We start from the raw sequence: 23,836 nt of genomic DNA on the forward strand, positions 1-23,836 counted from the left end.
GACTGGGCTGAACCAAATCCAGGAGCCAGGAGCTTCATCCAGGTCACCAACGTAGGTGAAAAACCTGTGGTCTTGGGCAATCTTCTGCTGCCTTCCCAGGCCATCCAGCTTCTGGGTTGGAAATGGAGCATTCAGGACTCAAATTGGTGCCCATATGGGATATCACCATTGAAAGGGATGGTTTTACCCACTACATCACAGCACCAACACCTAAAAGTAATTTTCACTGGAGAACTCATAGGAAAGAACAGGGGCTCTGGGAGGCAGCAAGGCAAGAGGACAATCACACTTCTGCTTGCCTTGCTGCCAGTCACTCATGCATACACACAACTGGCTCCCAACTGGGAAAAGGCATCTTGCCAAGACAAAGTAGGAGGAAGATATTACAGTGCTCTGCTACTGGCAGATGTAACTAGGGGAGAATTCCAGAATCCCCTCTTGCTTCAGGTTCAGCCTGGACTGCTGATACCAGGCGGAACAATTACTTTGCTCCTAAAGAATAAGCCACATTCCTCTCTCCTCTTTTTAAGCAAAATACCAAATTCTATTTACTGTGGTAGAGTTGCTACTGTACTCTGTTCTGCATGAGTGAACTCTGTGTAGTCTTGCTCCTGCTGGAGACCACAGGAGCCAGAGACATGGCAATTTGTTGAGTGATGAGCATGTACTTTGTTTCCTATGAACATGGGAGTTCTGGGTGAAAGTCCCTGAGCTAAGAAAATCAGGGATATTTTTGGGTTCTTGTGCACCCACCCACTGGCTATGGAAACTTAAAGGTCCTTGCACATGGTGGATGGATATCATGGTGGTAACAGAGAACACACTGCAGCAATAATTGGTATGCTGGATGGTACAACCACCTGAGTAGTTGAAGTGTGTGGGCACCATAAGATAACTGTTGGCTGTGGATCCACTGGTTCACCCTGGCAGTGAGACAAGCTGGGCCTGCAACCGAGCAAGTCAGCTCCATTTACTTCTCCCCCTTCCTGTAGGCAGAGGTGCTCTACCACACCGATCTTGCATCTCACTCAAGACTCTGGCTTTACAACAAATGGTGACTGGAGACCTTGTTCCCACAGAGCACAGATCCCTGAGATTCTGTATAAGCCTTGGGTGTTCCACTGAGCCCCAGAGTCACATTTTTAGGAGTAAGACTTGCAATAAAAAATAGAAAATAACACCCAGCCATTCCCCAGATACGGGGATAGGGACAAGAGATCACGAGGATGTGCAAAAATCTGTTTATATTTTAATACTTCGGTGAGCCATACATATGTCAAAATGCAGTTTTTCTGAAGACATTAGTACTAAAAATTAAGTTCAAAGAAACACACACACACACACCTGTGGAAAAATAACCCAACAAGTATACCTTAATTATTTTTGCTCATATAAGAACATTCTATTTCACTATGCCTAAGGATAATTTTCTCCTCAGAGCTCACCAACAAAGCGACTTCAGTTCCTACAATCATGAGTAATAGCATTGCAAGCCTTTTACCATAATATTTTAGATCTATTTGATATAATTTTTCCCAGGATAGACTCTTTGCAGTCCAAATTGTAAAGAAGTCATGGGAATCATTGAACCTTCATGTAGCATCTGCAAAGAAGTATTCATAAAAAGCAACAACTTGGCATCCTCCATAGGTACCATATCAGCATTCATATTTTTTCCTTCCATTTTCATATTCACAATAAATCCCTGATGATAGTGCAGGTAACAATATATTCTGCAATTATTGACAGAAAACAGTAATGTATGCATGCTGAAACTTGATCAAGTTGCACTTAATAAAAACATGAATCTCAATATCTGTGTTGAGTTAAAAATGCATTAGATTGTAAGGATAGATATTTTTATGTTTCATTAATTTTGTAGTGAATGGCAATTTCCCACAGATATCATTCTACTGAATAAAATTGCTTATTATCACAAAAATAATAATTCATATAATCCTCATCTAAATAAATACATATTTTTATGTGTAGTCATGGTGAATTTTTAGAATTTATTTAACATTTTAAAAATAAATTTCAACCACATCTTTGATTTTTTCCTGTTAAATAGGGTCCAAAGATCAAGCATATGTTAGGTACTGTGATTTAACAAAAATGTTTGATTACTCATTTGATAAGAAAGCCAAACACATATTATTTATATAGACACAAATACATTTCTATGTAAAAATATGCACGTGTGTATAGCTACACATGTGTAAATGTAGGTATACTAATACATACATAAATGTATATGCATTGTCAGGGTGTTTCCTAACAAACAAACAGTTTTCCAAACTTATAGTGTGCTAAGTCAATAGACATCTTTTTGTATGTTATTAATTGGATAGGCAAGGCAGCAACATTGAAAGGAAAACCAAAATCATCATTAATTCTAAAATACTAAGTATCATAAAATGTTAACTACTATGATGGATTGCTAGTATTTCTTTCTTTTTAAAGATTTATTCATTTATTTGAAAGAGTTACACAGAGAGAGGAGAGGCAGAGAGAGAGGGAGAAAGAGAGAGAGAGAGGTCTTCCATCTGATGGTTCACTCCCCAAATGGCTGCAACGGCTGGAGCTGTGCTGAGCCAAAGACAGAAGCCAGGAGCTTCTTCCGGGTCTCCCACATTGCTGCTCCTCCGCACGCGGAGGAGCCGCACCGGACCGGGCGCTTGTTGTTCCCTTTTTTTACAAGTCCTTTCTATAGTAAAGTAAGAATAAGTAAACAGCAAACTCCCAAAGCAAGAATGAGTAGAGAGGAATGAGAAAGAACGAAGTAACGAACTTCCCCACGAACTTCCCCCACGAACTCTCCAACGCACTCTCCAACCAACCCACACCACTATGCCGTCTCTCTCCTCCTATATAGTCCTCCTCCGCCAATCCCAACTCGGCTGCCCACACGCCGAGCACGCCGCTCTCCTCCAATCAGGAGCAGCTCCTGCAGCTTGTCAAGTTGGTGAGAGGCAGCTGGGTAGAAGCTGTTTACTTCTCTCCCAGCGCCATATTGTGGGAGAGCAGATGCATAGAATAAATCTTAATTCCAGTAACAGTATAGTCCAAATTGCTCCCCACAGATCCCCCTTTCTTTTTATTTTTTGGCGTTGATACGCGCCTGTGTAAAGTTCAGTGTGATCTTTATGCTATTGACTCTTGTTTGTCGTGCTACTTCAGAGTTTGTTGAAAAATGTCCCGTATTCCAAAGATCCCAGGGATTGGTTATTCATTGTTTTCTTCCTCAAATGGAGTTTTCTTCTTCTAGATCTTCTGCTGGCAGGTTTATCAACCGAATTCTTCTCTCAGGGGTCCATATTGGTTGTGCCGCACCCTGTGGAAAAAAACAAACGGCGCCTCGTACTCTTCTGAGTAAGGGGAACGGGCCTTTCCATTGGTTGTCCTGTAAATCCTTCCACATTACCCACTGTATTGATTCCTTATCAGCTGATTGAGTATGCATTTCTGCAGGTGTTTTACCGTTCTTTTTCTTGTTCAAAAAATTAATTGTATAAAGAGCTAGGGCCAAGACATCCTTGTTGGATGTGGCCATTTCCCCTATTCCCCCTTTTTGTTTAATTATTAAATTTTTTAAATATAAGTGAGCGCGTTCTACCACAGCTTGCCCTTGTGGATTGTATGGAATACCGGTAATATGGGAGATTCCGAATTCTTTCAAAAATGCAGCAAAACGCTTTGATGTATACGCTGGGCCGTTATCCGTTTTGATCACATGAGGAACTCCCCAGGCTGCAAAAGCCTGCAAGCAGTGTTGGATTACTTGTTGTACTCCTTCTTTATTCATGGCTGTGGCCATAATTACACCTGAGTATGTATCTACAGTGACGTGAACACAGCTTTGTCGCCCAAAAGAGGGGATATGTGTAACGTCCATCTGCCAGATATGTCCTGGTTTAAGGCCACGGGGATTGGCTCCCGCAGGAATCTTTGGAACTATGGTAACAACGCACTTTTCACAGGATCTAATAATATCTTCCGCTTGCTTGCGGGGAATATTAAATTTAAAACTTAAAGTGTGGGTGTTAACATGCCATTTAGAGTGATACTCTTTAGCTTGTTCCAAAGCGGTGCATGCAAGCAAGAATCTTGAATAGTGATCTGCCATCATGTTTCCTCGAGTAAGTGGGCCAGGTAAATTAGAATGAGCTCTTATGTGGCCTATGTAAATAGCATGCTCTCTTTGATTTAATAACCCCTGAATTTCACTTAGATAAGAATAGACTGAGGAGGATTTAAGAATAAGGCACTGTGTAGCGAGCATCTGAACTGCATTCACCACATATGCACTATCAGACAAAATATTCATGGGTGCACTCTCTCTGCGTAATACTGTTGCGATAATAGCTAATTCTGCATGTTGTGGAGAAGGGGATGCTGTTAAAACAAAATATCGTTGATTGTTAAATATAGCTGCTCCTGTTCCGCCTTTAGCTCCATCCGTAAATACGGTAACTGCCCCTTGAATTGGATCCCTTCGCACCTTCTGCACCCGTTTTATTGAAACCTGTGTGCAGAAGTTAACAAATGGATGGCGAGGGTAGTGATTGTCAATCTCTATTTGTAGAATGAGAACTATGTATGCCCATTGCCAGCATTCCCTTGTAAAGGCTTCTACTGCCTCTTGAGCAAAGGGAACTACACATCGCTTTGGAGTCTTCCCCGCCATTTCTGTCGCCTTTTTTATTGCTGTTAATATTAAATCGGCCACCGCAATGCCTTGGGTGTATAGTACACGCAGTGCATGTGAATGTGGGTATACAAACAACAAGGGTCCTCCTTGCCAAATGACTGCGAAGGGATACAGCTGTTCCATAAAAATTAATATTTCTAGGGCTTGTTGTGGATCACATCTTTCCATCTGCATTGCTTTAATTTGTTTTTCAATTTTCTGTAACGCCAAGCGGGCTTCTATTGTCAATCTACGAGGGGAATCAAGCTGGGCATCTCCTTCTAAAATATTGAATAATGGCATCATATCTTCGGTAGTCAATTTACAATAGGGCCTCAACCAATTTAAATTGCCACATAATTTTTGGAAGTCATTAAGGGTCTGTAACCCATCTATTGCAATTTCAAATTCTAATGGGGTTACCTTTTCAGAAGTTACTTTAAGTCCTAAGTACTGTACTACTTCCCCTTTTTGTATCTTCTCTGGCGCTACTTGTAACCCAACTTTTTCCAAATATAATAGCAGCTGCTTATATGCTTCCATCAGGTGACTTTCACTTTCAGCCGTTATTAACAAGTCATCCATGTAGTGTAAAATTTGTACTTTTGGGCGCTGTTGTCGAACCGGCTCTACTGCCTGGTCAACATATAGCTGGCATATGGCAGGACTGTTAGTCATTCCTTGGGGAAGCACCTTCCATTCATATCTTTTGTCGGGACCTTGATTAATGGAAGGTACGGTGAAAGCAAACCTCTGAGTGTCTTGTTCATGTAGAGGTATGCTAAAAAAGCAGTCCTTCAGATCGAGTACTATTAGTGGCCAATGCTTTGGGATCATAGTAGGAACCGGGAGTCCGGGTTGCAATGCCCCCATGGGTTGCATCTGCTGATTAACAGCCCGTAAATCATGCAACAACCGGTATTTCCCTGATTTTTTCTTTATCACGAATATTGGCGTATTCCATGGGGAGGTTGATGGTTGCAAATGGCCTGCCTCTAATTGTTGTGACACTATATCATTTACCGCAGCCAGCTTTTCCTGGGTAAGGGGCCACTGTGGTATCCACTTTGGCTTGTTGTCCAGCCATGACAATGGCAGCGGCTGCATCTCAGTGGCCCCCACGAAAAACCCGTGTCCTGTCTTTTAAAATCGCCTTTGGGCTGGGCTAGGTCCCTTCTGCCTTCTCTGGAGCCTAATCCTCTCTCCTGATATCCCTTTTTATACATAATACGCCGTCCTGTAGAACTCTCCAATTGATCCTCATTTGTTAACGTCAGTCCCAATTGTTCTAAAATGTCTCTTCCCCATAATGTGATGGGGAGTGCACTAACATAAGGTTGCACATTTCCCTTGTTCCCTTCTTGATCCTGCCAATGAAGCACCTGAGCACTCCTTGATGGTGTCATGGCCGCACCTAGGCCTACTAAAGTATTATCTCCTGGCTGAAGGGGCCATGACTTCGGCCAATCATTTTCCGAAATTATACTTACATCCGCACCTGTGTCTAGCAGGCCCTGAATTGACTTTCCTCTAATGGTTAAGGTCCACAGAGGTCGATCTGCTAGAGATAGGGACAAGGCTGCAAATTTCTCCCCTTGGGGTCCATTAACATCCTGCGCTCCAATCATGATTAGTATTTGAGCCACAGGTTCTTCTGGTTTGATTTGAATAATACCCTTTGTAGATTGTATTAGCACTTTTAACTTATCAAAAGGTAATTGAATGACTCCGGTGATGACCATTAGGCCTCTCAAAGCATTTGTTTCTTTTCCTACGATTATTCCAAGTCCGTTATGCTCCGCTGAAATTGTTTCTGCCCTCACCTCTATGGCTTGTGGCCCCATTTGAGGTGTTAGTACCGAATATTCGGTGGCTCGTAACTCTGCGCGGTAAATATTTGGTTTTGGGACCGTGGCACCCACCGATTGTTTTGGCCCCGGGGTGCAGGGGCCCACATTCCGTTTTTTTGCTGTTGACCATATACACCTGATCTTCTTATGGGGCCCGGCTCATTTGGCATCCTCAGGGGATTGCCTGTGCTATACATTTTAGAGTAACATTCACTGACCCAATGATTCCCTCTTCTACAGCGTGGGCAAAGGCCTGGTCTTCTCGAGTTCTCTATGCCCTGCCGATCTCGGGCTGGAAATCTGGCCCTACATTCCCTCATTAGATGCCCTTCTCGACCACATCTAAAGCATATTCGTCCCCTCATGTTCTGTCTAAATTGTCGGGTCACTGCTACTGCAGCATGTGATCCAGAAACTACATCATCCATGACATCCCTACAGATTTTCAAAAAGGTAGGGATGTCTTTATGCTGCCATGGTCTAAGAGCTTCCCGACATGTTTTATTGGCCTGTTCATACGCCAATCTTTTGACTAAGGGCATTGCTTCTTCCACGGTTTCGAAAATGTTTCCTGCTGCTTCCATTAATCTGTTCACGAAATCAGCGTAAGGTTCGGTAGGGCCCTGTACTATCTTAGTTAGGCTGTGTCTTACTTCTCCTTTTCTGGGTATCACCTTCCAGGCTCTTCTTGCTATCTCTCTCACTTGTAAGAGGACAGCTGTTGGTAATCGGGCCTGCTCATCGGGACTGGCAAATCGCCCTTCTCCATTTAACATTTCCTCATCCCATGCTTGATTCCCTGTTTGATAGTTCTGCTTTGAATATTCTCGCGCAAATTCTTTATAAGCAGCTAACCACAAGAGGAAGTCACCCCCGCCTAACACCGCCTTTACTAAGTTTCTCCAATCCTCAGGTATTAGGCCTTGCTGCCCAATGTTATCAAGGATTGCCTGAGTGTAACTTGCATGGGGCCCATACAATTGTACTGATTGCTGCAACTCTTTAAGTAATTTATGGTCAAGAGGCGTCCATCCCCTGTTTCCCTGTGGATCCTGAATTACAGGAAACACCTGGCCTGGTTCCTGGTACTGCTCCCAAGCAGGTTTTCTATAAACAGCTCCCCTTTGCTTGTTTTCGGTTCTTGGCCTTTCTAGCTCCTCCTGCATACCTACTTCCTCCATCACTCCTTCTTCCTCCCACTCTTCTTCAATCTCATGGGGAAAAAAGGGGCTTTTCTTTACAGGAGGAAACTTTGGTAGTACCAATGGGCGATACCGGGGTGGTGATTCATCCTTTATGGTTGAATTTGCCAGCCTTGTATGGCCAGGCATCTCTCTCGGGGGCGAGGTTCCCTCCTCAGCTTCCTTCTCCCCCCCATAAGCTTCCTGGCTCTCTAAATCCTTCTTTGATTTTCTTCTCACTTGTTCGTTATAATAGTTGCTCGCCTGGCTGCCCTGCCATAATTCTTCCTGCAATTCACTCCTCTCATTAAGCAACAACTCGATCCCTTCCGTGGGGTCCTGAAGCACCTGATCAACGAGTTGCCACAGCTTCAGCACTTCTATCGATTCCCCAGCCTCGCGCATTTTCCGTCCCACCTGCCTCCACTGCTGTAGAAACCAGGGGGACGTCTCTACGATTGCTCTTACGAATGCATGAATTTTCCTCCCCCCTCGTTTCCCTTGCTTAGAGGAAAAGCTGCGAGGAGGTGGGGAGTAGGAAGAGAGAGAGAGAGAAACCACATTCAGCCCATAATGGATGATCTTTAGGGAGAAACAGAGGATGGTGCCCAGCAGGAGGAAGAGGTAGCCAGTGGGCAAAGAGTAGCCAAAGAACTCCATTGTCCGTACCATCTGTGACATGTTGGAGCAGTGGGCGTAATGGAAGACTGAGTCTCCCAGACGTTCCCAGTTAATACCTCTTTCCTAGCTTCTAATTTTCTTCCCCCGCGGCTTTTTTCCTAGGTTCTAACTAGCTTTTCACTGGCACTCTTTCCGTCCGGCCTTCCCCTAGGCTCTTTGCTAGTCTCTCTCTCCAGTAATTTCCCACTTCTTCCCGGTCTTTCCCTCCTAGGTTTCCTATCCGAGTCACGTTTCTTCCCTCCTAAGTTTTCTATCCGAGTCACGGCACCACTTGCTGCTCCTCCGCACGCGGAGGAGCCGCACCGGATCGGGCGCTTGTTGTTCCCTTTTTTTACAAGTCCTTTCTATAGTAAAGTAAGAATAAGTAAACAGCAAACTCCCAAAGCAAGAATGAGTAGAGAGGAATGAGAAAGAACGAAGTAACGAACTTCCCCCACGAACTCTCCAACGCACTCTCCAACCAACCCACACCACTATGCCGTCTCTCTCCTCCTATATAGTCCTCCTCCGCCAATCCCAACTCGGCTGCCCACACGCCGAGCACGCCGCTCTCCTCCAATCAGGAGCAGCTCCTGCAGCTTGTCAAGTTGGTGAGAGGCAGCTGGGTAGAAGCTGTTTACTTCTCTCCCAGCGCCATATTGTGGGAGAGCAGATGCATAGAATAAATCTTAATTCCAGTAACAGTATAGTCCGAATTGCTCCCCACACCACATGGGTACAGGGGCCCAAGGACTTGGGCCATCTTCTACTGCTTTCCCAGGCCATAGCAGAGAGCTGGACAAAAAGTGGAACAGCTGGATCTCAAACCAGCACCCATATGGGTTGCCAGTGCTTCGGGCCAGGGTGTTAACCTACTGTACCACAGCGTCGGCCCCAATTGCTACTATTTCTGATATAAAATGAATAATCCTCATCTTCAAGGAGTTTTATATTTAAAGGGATTTTGATTTTAATTCAGAAAAGTAAAGATTACTGTTTATGATATAGTTTGATAACTGTTATCATGTAGGTAAATGTTATGGAATTGCCAGTAAAGGATTCTTATGAAGTCTGAGGTGGAAGATAGTGGGAAAGTAATATTTCTTAAGTGGATAACGTTATGCTTATCTTGGATTGCAAACAAAAGTTAGGGAAACACACAGACCAAACATTTTGACATTTGAATAAGATGTCTGTCTGAACACAGAGCACTCAGGGTACTGTGTGTAGGTTAATGTGGCTGCAAAGTACCGTGCAAATAAGATAATGCCCCTTTATGTAACTGGAAATTCCTGTTCCACCTGCCAGTGACTCTCAGCTTCCATCCTTTCAACATGTTTTCGTGATACATCAATCACCTTAACAGAGAGAATGATATCCTACATGTTGAATGCATCAATAATAAGTGTATAAAAAGAAAAATTGCATACTGGAGAATGTTTATTAATAAAATTATGCATTCAAGAATTTATGGTGATTTTTATTACAGTTTCTTCTCCATATTCTGGTGTTTAAAACGTAAAGCCATGACTTCTGTGTATGTTTGTACTAAGAGCATTTGAAATCCACTGATGTCCACATTAAAAACTATAAATACAATTTTCACTTTAAATTTCAACGTATTTTTTAATGAATAGTACTTCTACGTTTTTTCTTTCATTCATTTTCTTTCGAGGTTAGCTCTGAGGTGCAGTGCGTTAAACCTCTGCTTAGCACCAGCATCTCATATGGGAACCACTTCAAGTTCCTGCTGCTCCCCTTCTGATCCAGCACCCTGCCAATGCGCCTGGGAAAGAAGCAAAAGATTGCCTGAAATGTCCCCTGTCACACATTTGGGAGACCCAGAAGAAGCTCCTGACCCCTATTTCCTGACACAGACCTGGCCGTTGAGGTCATTTAGGGAGTGAGCTGGCAATTGGAAAATTTCTCTCTCTCTGCCTCTGCGTCTCCCTCTCTATAACTCTGCTTTTCAAATAAATAAATAAATCTTTAATTTTTCTCTTTCAAGTTTCATTCTAGGGAATTGTCCATTCACACAAAATAATTTGTTGCCTTTTAAACATAACATAAATTTTATATTTATAGATTGAAAGTCATGTAGTAGAGTGCTATAACTGAAACGGCAGTTTTCAGTTTAATTGTTCATATTTATAAATGTTATGTGTCTTGCCATTCTACCCACATGTAGCAAATTACCTTTTAATGGTCTACCTTACAAACCCAGGTAACGTTTGCAGAGTTACAAAGACTCTTTTAATAGCTTTTGCCTGTGGCATCTTTTTTGCAGTAGATGAATTAGAGCTACTGCACACTTTTTAAAACATATATTGTATGTACCCAGATTTTCAGTAAGCCCAAAAGTATTAAAAAATAAGAGTCACAACAATAATTTATTATTTTTCCCACTAAAGCAAGAACAAGTTATGCTTGTGTAAAAATAAAATGATTTAGTATCAAATGTCAAAATAAATTCATATGTACAGAGAAATCCTTTGGGAAGTTAAGTAACCGGGTTACTTAGAGACATGTTTGCACATTCTACCACTTTTCTATTGTGCTGATTCAATACCACTGTGTCAAAAACAATACTTGGTTCTAAGTTTATTATTTTGGCCATCAAGGAGGAACAATCACATACATGTCCAAACAAGTTAATGAATCTTTATGACTACAAAAATATAGACACTGCATCCTTAAAAATTTGTAAGGAAATATTTAATTTGAGAACATTTAATTAGTTTTATAAATTATATAACCAGATGATGAGGAATCTTTAAAATTTCATGGAAAATGTTTACTATGGAATAAACTATGCATGGATTTTAGAAGCTTTTTTTAGAAGCTTTTTTTTTTAAGATTTATTGTATTTACTTGACAGAGTTACAGAGAGAGGTAGAGATAGAGAGAGGTCCTCCATCCGCTGGTTCACTCCCCAAATGACCATAATGGCCAGCACCCAGCCCAAGCGAAGCCAGGATCAAGGAGCTTCTTCAGGGTCTCTACATGCGTGCAGTGGCCCAAGGACCTGAGTCATCTTCTTCTGCTTTCCCAGGTGCATTAGCAGGGAGCTGGATTAGAAGTGGAGCAGCCAGGACTCCAACCGGTACCCACATGGGATTTCTGTGCTGCAGGCCAGGGCTTTAACCCACTGTGCCATAGCATTGGCCCCTAAAACTTTTTGCAGCAAAATAAACTTTCCTTTACTTACAATTTCCATGGCTTTTTGGAAATTCTGTCATATGATTATCATTATTATTGCTTGGTCCCTCAGATTGAATATAAGGCCACTGACTAAAATATGTAAGTTAAAAAAATCTCAAAACCCATAACTATCTGTTTTCATGTTTGACAACTTATAGATCTAGGTTTTAATCTTAAATCTGGTAACATTTGTAGGAATTCAATGAAGAAATTAATTACCTTATATGAAAAATTGAACCAATGACACTGCCTTACAAGGATACTATGAGAATTAATGAAAAAAAAATCAAAATAAAATAAAACCTAAAACTTGTTAGATGCGACTTCACTGGAAACACTATAATTATTTCTATTATTTATTATTTATTTATTTGATTATAATTTATTTAAACACATTAGATATCTAATCCCAACTTTGGATAATAGTAACATGCAAGTGGAACCCAGAATTAAGGGTAAGTTGATAAAACAACACAATTAGTACATTATTTCTAATAATAGTCTATACTAAGATGTTTAAGCACAGTTTACCTTTTTAAAAATATTTCTTTTCACTTTTATTGGGTAAAAAAATAGAGAGAAACAGAGGCAGAGAGACACAGAGATTTTTGATCCACTGGTTCACTTTCCAAATGCCTTCCAATAGACAGAACTGTGCCAAACTGAGCCAGGAGCTCGGAGTCCATTCCAGTTCTCCTATGTGTGTGGCAGAGCCTCAAGGTCTGGACCTATCACCTTCTGCCTCAGAGGGCGTGTATTAGCAGGAGCTTGATTGGAAGTAGGGGAGTGGTGCCTCTAACCCGACACTGCAATATAGGGTGAAAACATTCCAAGCGGTGTCTTAACTGCTGTACCAAATGCTTGCCCCTGGCTCTTCTTTTGATACACAAAATAGAACTGAGACAATAAATTTAATTTCTAAATGTATCCCTGAACCATAATTGAATACAGCACATAGAGGTGAATAAGATCTTTATGTTAGGCAAAATAATATTCCATTCTTCAATGTAACATTTCATCATCCACTGCCATCTATCTTCAGTTAACTCAACAATAGCATATGGGTAATCCAATATCCACCCCAATCCATTTATATAACCCAGACTTTTGCAATAAGAAGAAATGGATTCAGCATACTCGACATTCTATATGAAGTGCAAGGACTTTTACAAGCTTTCCACAGATTTCCAAAGTGTGAATTAATTCCTATTTTCTGTTCTGAAGAAACCTGTATCTGTTTCCACCAGAATAGTAACACCCACGAAGTGTGGGATTCTTCTTCTCTGTGTTCGTGTTTCTCACATCTAGAACATCATAAATCAGGATAGAATGTGTGTTGGATGATTTACTTAATGGATGTATTAGCTCATTCTTTAATTTCTCTGCTGTTCAAAATAAATATTAATTATTACTTAGGTTCTCACTTTTTAGATATATGAAATCACTGACAAAGGATATATAATCAAAGTCTTCTGTCATTTTTCTACCAGAGCCAGCAGAGATTTCTTTTTTGACTGTTTATATTAATATCTTCCCATTTCTAGGAAGTCAAGAGCATGTGTAAACCTCTTCAGAATAATAAGAAATATATTGTTTTCCTCGTAGGTTTGTCATGGAAAAAAAGAGAAGAATGTTTATAAATATCTAAACATGGTAGAGGTACGGGTTAACTATTTAAAAAGATTTCTGTGGGAAGCCGGTTGGTGCTGATTGGGACACCTGTATTCTATATTTGAGTGCCTGGTCCAAATCTTGGCTTCACCAATTTGATCCATTTTCCTGCCAGAAGATTGTGGCTCACATCCTTGGGTACCCCTGTGGGAGATTCAGTTTGATTTCCCAGGCCCTTGGCTAAAGCTTGACCTGGCCCTGACCACTGTGGCCCTTTGTGGAGTGATCCAGGAAATGAGAAACCTCTCTCCTCTCTTTCTTTACCACTCCCAACTTCGCTTTTCAAATAAAACTCAAATAAATCAATACAAAAAATAAATACAAATATTTCCACCAAAAAAGTTTGTGTAACCTACAAATATCAGAGTCCATGTTGTTTAGGGATACAAGAATCTATGTGATACTTAAGTTCATGAAATTGGCATTCATTTAATAGATGAGGGAATTGGAATTGAATAGATTAATTTATTGATAGGGATAAATCCATGACTTAAAATGTATATTAGATATTCTGTAATTGACTATTGACTGTAAAAGTTTGTAAATGTCATATTCTGTCATTTAACACATTGGAGAATTCTCACCAATCTTATGATGGTAATGAAGCACAATTATAGAAGCAGAGACTACTGAACCATTTCCTTTATGGGTGACAAGAGTATATACTTTTAACTTTTTATGAAATTGTGCTTAAATCTTTCCCATTTATTTTCTGCTTTTCTTTTCCTTTTTTTTTCTTTCCTTGACATTTTTTTTCTTCATCTTGAGGTCAAAAGTAAATGCAGTTGTTAATTCAAAGTATCACACTTGCATGGAGAAGAATGGATTTTGTTCAAACAATGAAGTTTTTCATAATCATTCTACATTAATTTAGAAGATTGTTTTTGGACAGGTAACTATTTGTTTTCAGGGCTGTTCAGAACATTTAAGATGTTTAGTAAGATCCTTAGTCTCTACCCAATAGTTGTCTGCAGCATTTCTTTATTTAGGATAGTAAGATTTATCCCCAAAAGACACTACAAAGAGGCAGGCATTGCAGCAGAGTGAGTTAAGTCTCTGCTTGGGATTCCAAACAATCCACATCTGAGTGGCTACGATAACGTCATACATCATTTCCAACCCAGATTCCTGCTAATCCACAGCATGAGAGGCAGCAGATGATGCCTAAAGAACTGTGGTTCCTGACACCCACATGAGAAACCTTGATTGCATTTTTGTCTCCTGGCTTCTGCCTGGCCCAGTTCTGGGTTGTTGTGAGAATCTGGGCAATGAGTCAGTGGATCTCCCCTTCTTTCTCTTTCTTTGTTATTTTTCCTTTAAACTAAATACAAATAAACATGTACTCCTTTTTTTTTAAGTAAAAAACAACTGTTTCTCAAGAACTTACAGGGTTATAAACAGTAATCAAGTCTCAATATGTCAATTTCACTCATGAAAATGCATTTTTTTGTGTTCTGTTTATTAGTTACTACAAATCATGGAAAACAGATGTTATTTGTCTTTTAGGGAGTGGATTATTTTACTAAGCATAATGGTCTCCTATTCATCCATTTTGTTGCTCTGGGGACAAAAATTATAAACTGCTTTATATTGTGGATCAAGACATAATCTTCAAATGACTTTCAAATTTTGAGGTGTCTCAGAATAATCAGGAAAATTTGCTGAAACCTGGACCTCACATTGGGAGTTTCCCTTGAGTGGTAAGGTTTGCTGTAGGTTCAAGCAATCACTTTTATGCCAAATCCCCTAAATGCTTTAGACACACAATAGACTAACAAATGTCACCAGTGAGAACGGGAAATCTGCAACTCTGCCATTAGAGGCACACAAAAACAGGCTCTAAATAGTACAGACATCACAGGAACTCCAGCTTGGTTTTTCCACAGTATCAAGAGCACCTGAGCCTGCAAAATATTTGTGTCACATAAGGAATTTGGGGAAGATTGGCATATGCAAGTGTACTTCAATAAGCTCACAGATAATTGAAATCTATTCATAGAGCAGTTTTCAAAATGTTCATGCAAATGCATAATGTGAAATACTGTATAGGGATTTAAAATATTTTTCAACAAAATAAACTTCTTTTAATTCTATTTTTCGAAAAACTTATTCAAATACTACTGGACTTTATTGACACATAGACTAAGGAGGCTCAAAGGAAAACCAGCCAGGATATTCACTCTTAATGAACCCATTTCAGGATGGACACAATATTATGACATGAAATTCTTAGTATAAGACTTGGGCTTACAACAGATCAGCTAAGAGCTTACATTTATGGTTTGTATTCACTCTCATTAGCCTAAAGGCAGATTGACTTAGTGGCCAAGAGCAAGGGAGTCACTTTATTTGATTACAGACTACTGCTGCCTAGCTATATAATTTAGATAAGTTTCTTGATCTCTTTCTGAACCCCAATTTTCGCATTTATAAAAGGATGAAATAACAGTTGTCTGTGGTTGACAGAGTAACAGCCACCCCTATCTCCCACATGCGGATGTCAAATCCCTGCAGTCTATAAAAATGTTACATTACATAGCAAAAGTGGTTTTGTGATGTGATTAAGTCACAATCTGGAAATGGGGGTTATTCATCCCTGGATTATTTAGGTGGGCTCACTGCAATGACAAATATCCTTATAAGAGGAAGGTTGAAAGAGAACAGCCTACACAAGAGGAGAAGGTGATGCGATGACACAAGAGATTAGTGTGATGTATCCAAAATCCAAGTCACACTGACAGACTCTGGAAATTGGAAATGGAAGGGAACAGATTCTCTCCTGTAGCCTCTGGAAAGGAAATAGCTTCGCTAACACATTTTAGACTCATAATCATTGCAGACTTGGAGACGATATTAAATTTATATCATTTAAAAACATTAATATTATGATAATTTTGACAGCAGCAACAGTAGATAACATCTTATAAGGTTGTTGTATTACTGAGTTAATGTATGTAAAATATTTAGAATAGCTGTCACACAGAAATCATCAATACTTCTTAGATTTTAGTAACAATAATGTTCTGTATGCCTCTCAATCACAAGACAGTTTTTAAAAATTTAGCTTTATTAGCATACTCCATAATGATTTATCAATAGCTATATCAATAATTTGCATGGTAGACAGATAAATCTGCACAATACCATCCTCCGTTATCCACTGCTCTCAAAGTTTCTAAGACTATGACATACTTGATAAAACTTAAGCCTGCTTTTCATCGGAATGGTAACACTGTCCCTGTAAGGAAGTAGGGTACCATTATAGAGCTTAGAGTTGTAGAGCCACACCTAATCTACAGCCTACATTTATTGATTAAATCTATCACTTATAATGTTAAGATCTTTACTCCATCCTGTCAGAAATTTCACTTCCTATTCAACAGTACAGAAAGGTATACACGTCAGGTCTTCTGAGTCTTTTTTTAAAGTATTTATTTACTTAATTATGTTGAAAGAATTACAGAGAGGAGAGACAGAGAAAGGCAGATCTTCCATCCATTGGTTCACTCCTTAAATGGCCTCAATGACCAGGGCTGAGCCAGGCCCAAGTCAGGAGCTGGGAGCTTCTTCCTGGTCTCTCTCCCATGTGGGAACAGGGGGCCAAGCCCATGAACCATCTTTTACTGCTTTCCAAGTGCAACAGCTGGGAGTTGAATTGGAAATGCAGCAGTCAAGACTTGAACCATCACACCATTGAGATGCCAGCACTACAGACAGGCTTAATCTGCTGTGCCACAGGCTGGCCCCAGATCTTTGGACTCTTAATTCATCATTTTAAATATTTTTTGTATAGTTGATCTATTTTGTCAGGCCAACAGGGAGAGACACATTGGATTTATTTGTATGAATTAGCACAAGAAAATAGCAGAGGATACATGGCTTCTGCAGCCCAAAGAATCCAGCATCAAACTGGACCACAAAGGCCTCACAAAACACAGGGAAGATGCTCAGCACTGAGCATGATAAAAGCATGAGCATACCCTCTTGCCTTTTCTATGTTCCTTACAGGGAGAATTTATGATGACATTTATTGAGTGTTGTTTATTAAGAACTCTGTATTCTCCCAGCAACAACCCGAGTGAACTATGACATGATGGTGCTCAGGGCATAGTTTGTCTACTCAGGTTTGTTTCAGGGACCCAGGAATTGGCTCTGGCAATAAATGGCCTCTTAATCAAGATTGCAGTTCTATGACTAATAGAACCCTAAGGAGGACCACTAGATGGGAATGCAAACTGTATGGGTCCACATTGCTTATATGTAGCAAACACTAAGGATGAAAACACACTTCATCTTGATCAAATAGCGACTGAGTTATGCCATGTTGCTGGTTCATTTATGCATGCATAAGCAGTTTAATTTTCACATAAGGGCAAATGAAAGTGATTGTATCCATTTGTATAATCTATGTTGTCATTTTAAAAATTAATAAGTGGTATACTTTTAAAAGGATTTTGTTTCAATAGGCTGAAAACAGCCTTCAGATTATACAAGGATATTTGATTTAATAACTAGTTTTTTAATAACTATGTCAGGTCTACTACTGGTAATTATCAAGGAAGTGAAAACCTCATTTAACCTTCTTTGCTCAATATTGGAAACAAACTGACATCTATGCCAGAAGATCTATTATTTGCCAGCTCACAATCTCTCATTTTTATGGACCTTTTCTTTTTGTACTTACTTATTTGTTTAATCATGACAATGTACATTAGAAGGAGTGTGTGTTTTCTTAAGATTTTCTTTATTTATTTGAGAGGTAAAATCACAGACAGACAGAGGGAGAGAAGAGAGAAAGGAAAGGTCTTCTATCTGCTGGTTCACTCCCCAAATGTTGCAAAGGCTGGATCTGGACTGATCCAAAGCCAGGAGCCAGGAGCTTCTTCTCCTACAAGGTGCAAGGCCATTTTGTACTGCTTTTCCAAGCCATAGCAGAGAGCTGTATCAGAAGAGAAGCAGCCAGCACATGAACTGGCGCCCATAACGGTTACAGCTGCCACAGGTGGAGGCTTAGCCTACTACGCCACAACACCAGTCAGGAGTTTGTATTTTTAGGAGAAACATTAACTATTCATTGACAGAATTTTGTTCATTTTTTTTTTTCAATTTACCATCATGGCAATTTCAGATAATTAAAACACATTGCTTTAAGTAACTGAACATGATCACCCCTATATGTGTGAACAATTCATAATTTGCTCCCCTTTATTTTATCATTTCCAGTTTTTTTCTCTATCCTTAATTCTGTTCTGAAAACATAACTCAGAAACTTAAGTCTCAAGGTTAATTCTGCTTTGAGAAATTCTCCTGTAAGTTCTTCTTTTCTTCACTTATATTTTTAACTTTTTATTTTATTGTCATATCATTAAAAATTGAAGGGGAAGAAATCACCCTGTCTGGCTCTTTCATAAGGGACACATTTCTAGTACCATTTGTAGAATTAAAAATACAGTTTTCAGCTATGGTGACAATCACAGACTAGACCATGTGAGTAACATTGATCTTCACCTTATTCTTATGTTTCACTTGACATTTGGTTCACTTAATTCTATTGTAAAGAGGAAAGAGAAAATACAGTATTTCACTATAAAGTAAAGTATCTTCGACCTGATGTGCACTTGGTTTTTTATAAAATCACAAAGGAGTGAATGCTTGTTGCAGTGGTTAAGACGTTGGATAGAATGCCTCATATTATCAGGGTGCCTGAGCTTCAGTCTGATTCAGTATCTGATTCCAGCTTCCCTCAAATGAGCACCCTGGGAGGCAGCATGATGGTTCAAGTGACTGAGTCCCTGCCACCCACATTGGAGACCTGGATTTAGTTCCTGGCTCCTGTCTTTTGTTCAGCCTAGATCAAGCAGTTGTGGGCATTTGGAGAATAAACAAACACATGGGAGGTCTCCATGCCTCTTTGTCTCTCTTTACTTTTCATATAAATAAATGCATTCAAAACCACAAATTGTCAAACTGTAATATGAGGTATAGTTATTTATATTTAAAAAATTGAACTCCTATTCTTTTTTGATTTATTCGAAAGCCAGAGATATGGAGAGAGAAGGGGGGAGAGAGAGAGAGAGAGAGAGAGAGAGAGATATCTTCCATCTGTTGGTTCACTTTCCCAAATGGCTACAATGGCCAGAGCTTGGCTAAACCAAAGCTAGGAACCAGGAGCTTCTTCTGGGTCTCCCCCATTGGTCCAGGGGGCCAAATACTCAGGAAATTTTCCATTGCTTTCCCAGGCACATTAACAAGGAGCTGGATCAGAAGTAAAAACAGTAAGGACTCGAACTGGTGCCGATATGGGATGCCGACACTGCAAGCGAAGGCTTAACCTTCTACACCATACACTGTCATTCTTGGATATTCATAGGCGGTATCGCGGTTCAGTGAGAAACAGTGGGCAAATGGTGGAGATGCCTGCAGTCTTTCTTTAGTTTGATGAGGCACTAACTGCACGACCTTGAACAAATTACATAAGATCTTGGAGATAATATTCATGTTTCAGAGACAATGTTCACAGTTGAGTTGAGCAAAGGTAACACTTTAAAACAGAAGCACAAATGTAACTCTAATTAAATAAATATTAGTTTAGGTAAGGTTGGCTTAAAAGGAAACTTCAACTTACGAAGTTTGGGTATTAAATACAGAGTGTGAGTTCCTGTGATACTTCTCAATGTTTTAGAGTCTAAACTCACACAAAATATTTTATATTATGGAAGTCATAAATAATGTTATCAGGAAATTACAGTTATTTGCCCCTTCAATACAGGTCTATACAATTAGCATTTGACACTCCTTTTATGTGAAGCATATCTTTATATCAAGATAGTTTTCAGGGAAATATTTTTATAGGTAGCTACCTGCTTAAATTATTGCACTATAATTTTTTCAATGAAACGTGATTCCCAAAACAGTCAATGGTTTCTTTTTATCTCAAACATCTAAAATGTAAATAATACCAATGTTCTTTAGATTGTATGGTATTAGATATTATTACAGAAAATAATAGCATCTTATAGTATAAGTATAGTATAAGTATAAGTATAGTATAAGATGTCTCTTCTCATTACTAATGAATTCTTAGTGGGCTTCTTTCCCCAGGAAGTCTGAGGAAGAATCGCATACATTACTCTGAGAATTTGCTGTACTGCAAACTCTTTTTGTGTTATACTTATTTTTTTTTTTTATTTTATAATTGTTTGTAAGAGAGAGAGGGACAGATACAGATAGAAGGAGAGCTCCTACCAACTGGTTCACTACTTGTGTTAGTCCTACTGTTACTTTAGTTAGAGTACCTGGGAGGAATTTCTTGGGAAGGGAAAGATCTTTTTGCAGCATACAATTCAGAAGACGCAGGTCAGTGTTGATGGGCCCCATAGTCTGCAATCTTGCAGAGGCTGGCCATGGCAAGTATGGAAGAAGGGTCATATGGTGAACCAGGAAGCAGACTTAATAGCCGGACAGAGCTTGAGCTCAAATAAGTCATCCTATAGTGAGAACTATAGGGTGTATCTCAGTGACGTAAAAACATCTCACCACACTCATGGCTCAGATGCCATAATTAGATTAAGTCTTCACACATAATTTGGTAGCAAATATTATTAAGACATCAGAGTTTAAACATCAGTATGAGTTTTGGGAAAACAAGTGTTACTTAACTCATCACACTAACCAAATGCTGGGAACAGCCCCTGGTCGCAGTTGAAACAGGCAGACTGGGACTCAGGCTAGGGCACACTTGTGACTGATAGGAACATTGTTGCGTAAGGCATCACCAGCTACCTCTCATTGTCTTCATTAACTGAAGTCTGAAGTCAGAAACTGAAGGTGAGTATCAAATCTAAGAACTCTTGATAAATTATATAGGTGTCTAAATTAGTATCTTAACCACTAGGCCATATACCCACAAATTAGTTTTTATTTTTAACTCAAATATATTTATTTAAGAAATAAGAGTTAACAGTTTTCATCATTCCTAATGATGGCTCAATATTAACACAAATTTTACTCATTTCTTGGAATATTAGATTGTTTTGAGTTGGAATAAATTTTGCAAATTGTCAGATCTTTTCCTTAGGTCTATGAATAGATACTAAAATTTAGAGAAATCAGCAGAATTTCCAAAATTTACATCCTCTTCTAGACTCAACAGTAATATTTGGATGCAGCCTCATTTTTTTTTGATGTTACTTACCAGTTTTGCTCCAATATTTCCCACGTGTTCTCCCAACCATTTTCTCTAGAAAATAAAAGCTAGATTCTTTTGTTCAGATACATTGCAATGGATAACTATCCATTTTAAAATGATTTAAGAAATATCCGTTCTCATCACTTAATGAATGCAGTCTTCTGAGTCACTTTTACACTTGCAGTCTAAACTGAAAACCAGATTTACTGTTCCTTAGAAAGAAGGGGGTGAGAACTCTAAAATTTAAAGTGCTGCTCATGTCAATTTTAAAAATGCTATCAATGCTGCCACGAAGTTTTAGATTCAGATTATTTAACTTTGAGAATGGCTGAGGATCAATAAGAAGTTTAAGGGAGTAAAGAATGGGTGATATAGGGAAAAAAACTGAAAGAAATGTTATAGAAAAGCAAAAAAAAAAGGCAGTTTAGAAAAAAGATGAATTTTAGACAGTAAAAAAGAGAGACTTTCTATACCAAAGGATGCGAGTCTTACTTTGGATTAAAAAACAAAAAGCAAAGCAATGAAACAAAACAAATACAAAGGATACAACTCACATATTTCCTCACGAAAAGAAAAGCCAGCTGAGGCATTCTCAGGCAGATGGTCAAGTGAACACATATTCTGTAAGATGACATAAGCATATTGAACACGTTGGCACTCCTGACTGTGGAGCTAGGAAATAAGTAGAGTGGCCTCCGTGTATGGAAGGTGGTCGCCCATGCTCCCTTACTGGATCTTTTTCTTCCACACTTCTAGCTCCTTTCTCAGAAGGGTCATTTCATGTTTAGCTATGTTTTAAAATTTTATGTATATATGTATGTATGTATGTATGAACAGGAGAGAAAAAGACTTGCTTAGTCAGATAGGGAGAGATTCCCATCTCCTGTTTCACTTCCTAAATGTCCACAAAGGCCACAGTTGGGACAGGCCAAAGCCGAGATCCAGTAACTCCGTGGAGGTTTCCTACCCAGGAAGCTGAAACCTGATCACTAACCATCTTCTGTTGCCTCCCAGAGTTCACACCAGCAGGGAAATTAGAATCAGGAGCAGAGCCAGGACTCGAAACCAGGCACTCCAATATGGCATAGAGGAGTTCCAACCAGCATCTTAACCACTGTTCAGATGTCTGCACCAGTAGCCGTATTTCAAAAAGTTCTAATGATATTCAGAATTCAATGACAATAATCATGCCCATAATCTAGAATTCAGATAGGATGAACCTCAAATACAGTTATTTAGATTTTTGAACTATTACATTTCTAACACAGTATTAATTGGATAAATTCAAAATTCATTTTAATTTAAATTAAAGCATGAATTAAAAATCTGGAGATACAGAACATATTATATAATATAATTATATTATAATATATGTTTGGAATGCAGCCCTGTATATATATTCACCTAGTTCAGATTTTGTAATCACCCTGAACTTAAACTTTGTCTATAGATGACACATGAAAATATTTTTAAGTGTTGTTATTTTTAAATCCATAATGATCATGGAATAAGATGGAACTTTGTAGTTATTGTAATTCAGTCTCCTTTCAGATATGAGAACTCTTCCTTTAAGATTCCTGACAAATATTTATTCAAGCTCTACTGGCATAAATCCAATGAAAAGAACAAGAATATTTAAGGAAGCTTAAATTGCTAATAAACTCAAACTGCTAAAATCATTCTTGTTTTATTAATCTAAAATCTTGCAGACAGAAATTGGATAGGACACAAGGAGCCATGCATGAGGCTTAAAGTTTAGATCAGAAAAATATATTAAAAGAAAAATGAAAACAGCCCTCCTCTTAGTGTTCTGAAGATATCTTTCTTGAAATTTGTCTCACAGGTTAAATATGACATGATAAAATAAAATCGGGAAAATTGTCCTTTTGTTTTTGTATGTGGGCAAGGGAAAAAATAGCTATTTATGTCACTTAAAAACTGTCAGAGTTTTATTTTAGTCTGTGACTAAAGTTAATTTGAAACAACATGTTGATTGTAGTTTTGTTGTTTTCAAAAGGAAAGAGAACCAGAAAACCTAAAGTTTCAAGCATTTTTTAAATAAGTTTACCATCACATGTCTGTAATGTTTAAGGTGACATTTAACATTCTGTCTCTGTCTCCATGAAAATAAAAAAATAAGTAGATATTTTAAAAACTACTAATCAAAAAGCTTGATAAATCTAAAATCTAAATCTAATGCATGGATAAAAGGGTTTAGAAACAATTTGTATAGAAATCCAGATTAGTAGTTTCATCAAATTAATAAATGGTGTACAGGTATACCTATATGCTTATTAATATTTCAGACAAATATTATGTACTGAATTATATAACAGAAAAGTTCCTTTAAGTCCAAGATAATTCAGGTAAAGAAATAAAATATTCATTAAAAAGA

General features: G+C 38.9%; 1 long non-coding RNA gene across 1 annotated transcript in view; it reads right to left on the reverse strand.

The window, feature by feature from the left end:
* LOC127482976 (uncharacterized) overlaps positions 1–22,575 on the reverse strand; it is a 176,254-nt gene extending 153,679 nt beyond the window's left edge. Inside the window, exon 1 of the long non-coding RNA XR_007908981.2 lies at positions 21,996–22,575. This is a non-coding gene — a long non-coding RNA (uncharacterized lncRNA). The remainder of the gene's footprint in view (positions 1–21,995) is intronic.
* Between the last annotated feature and the right edge of the window lie 1,261 nt (positions 22,576–23,836).

Source organism: Oryctolagus cuniculus, chromosome 4, assembly GCF_964237555.1.
Source record: "Oryctolagus cuniculus chromosome 4, mOryCun1.1, whole genome shotgun sequence".
Lineage (NCBI taxonomy): Eukaryota > Metazoa > Chordata > Mammalia > Lagomorpha > Leporidae > Oryctolagus > Oryctolagus cuniculus.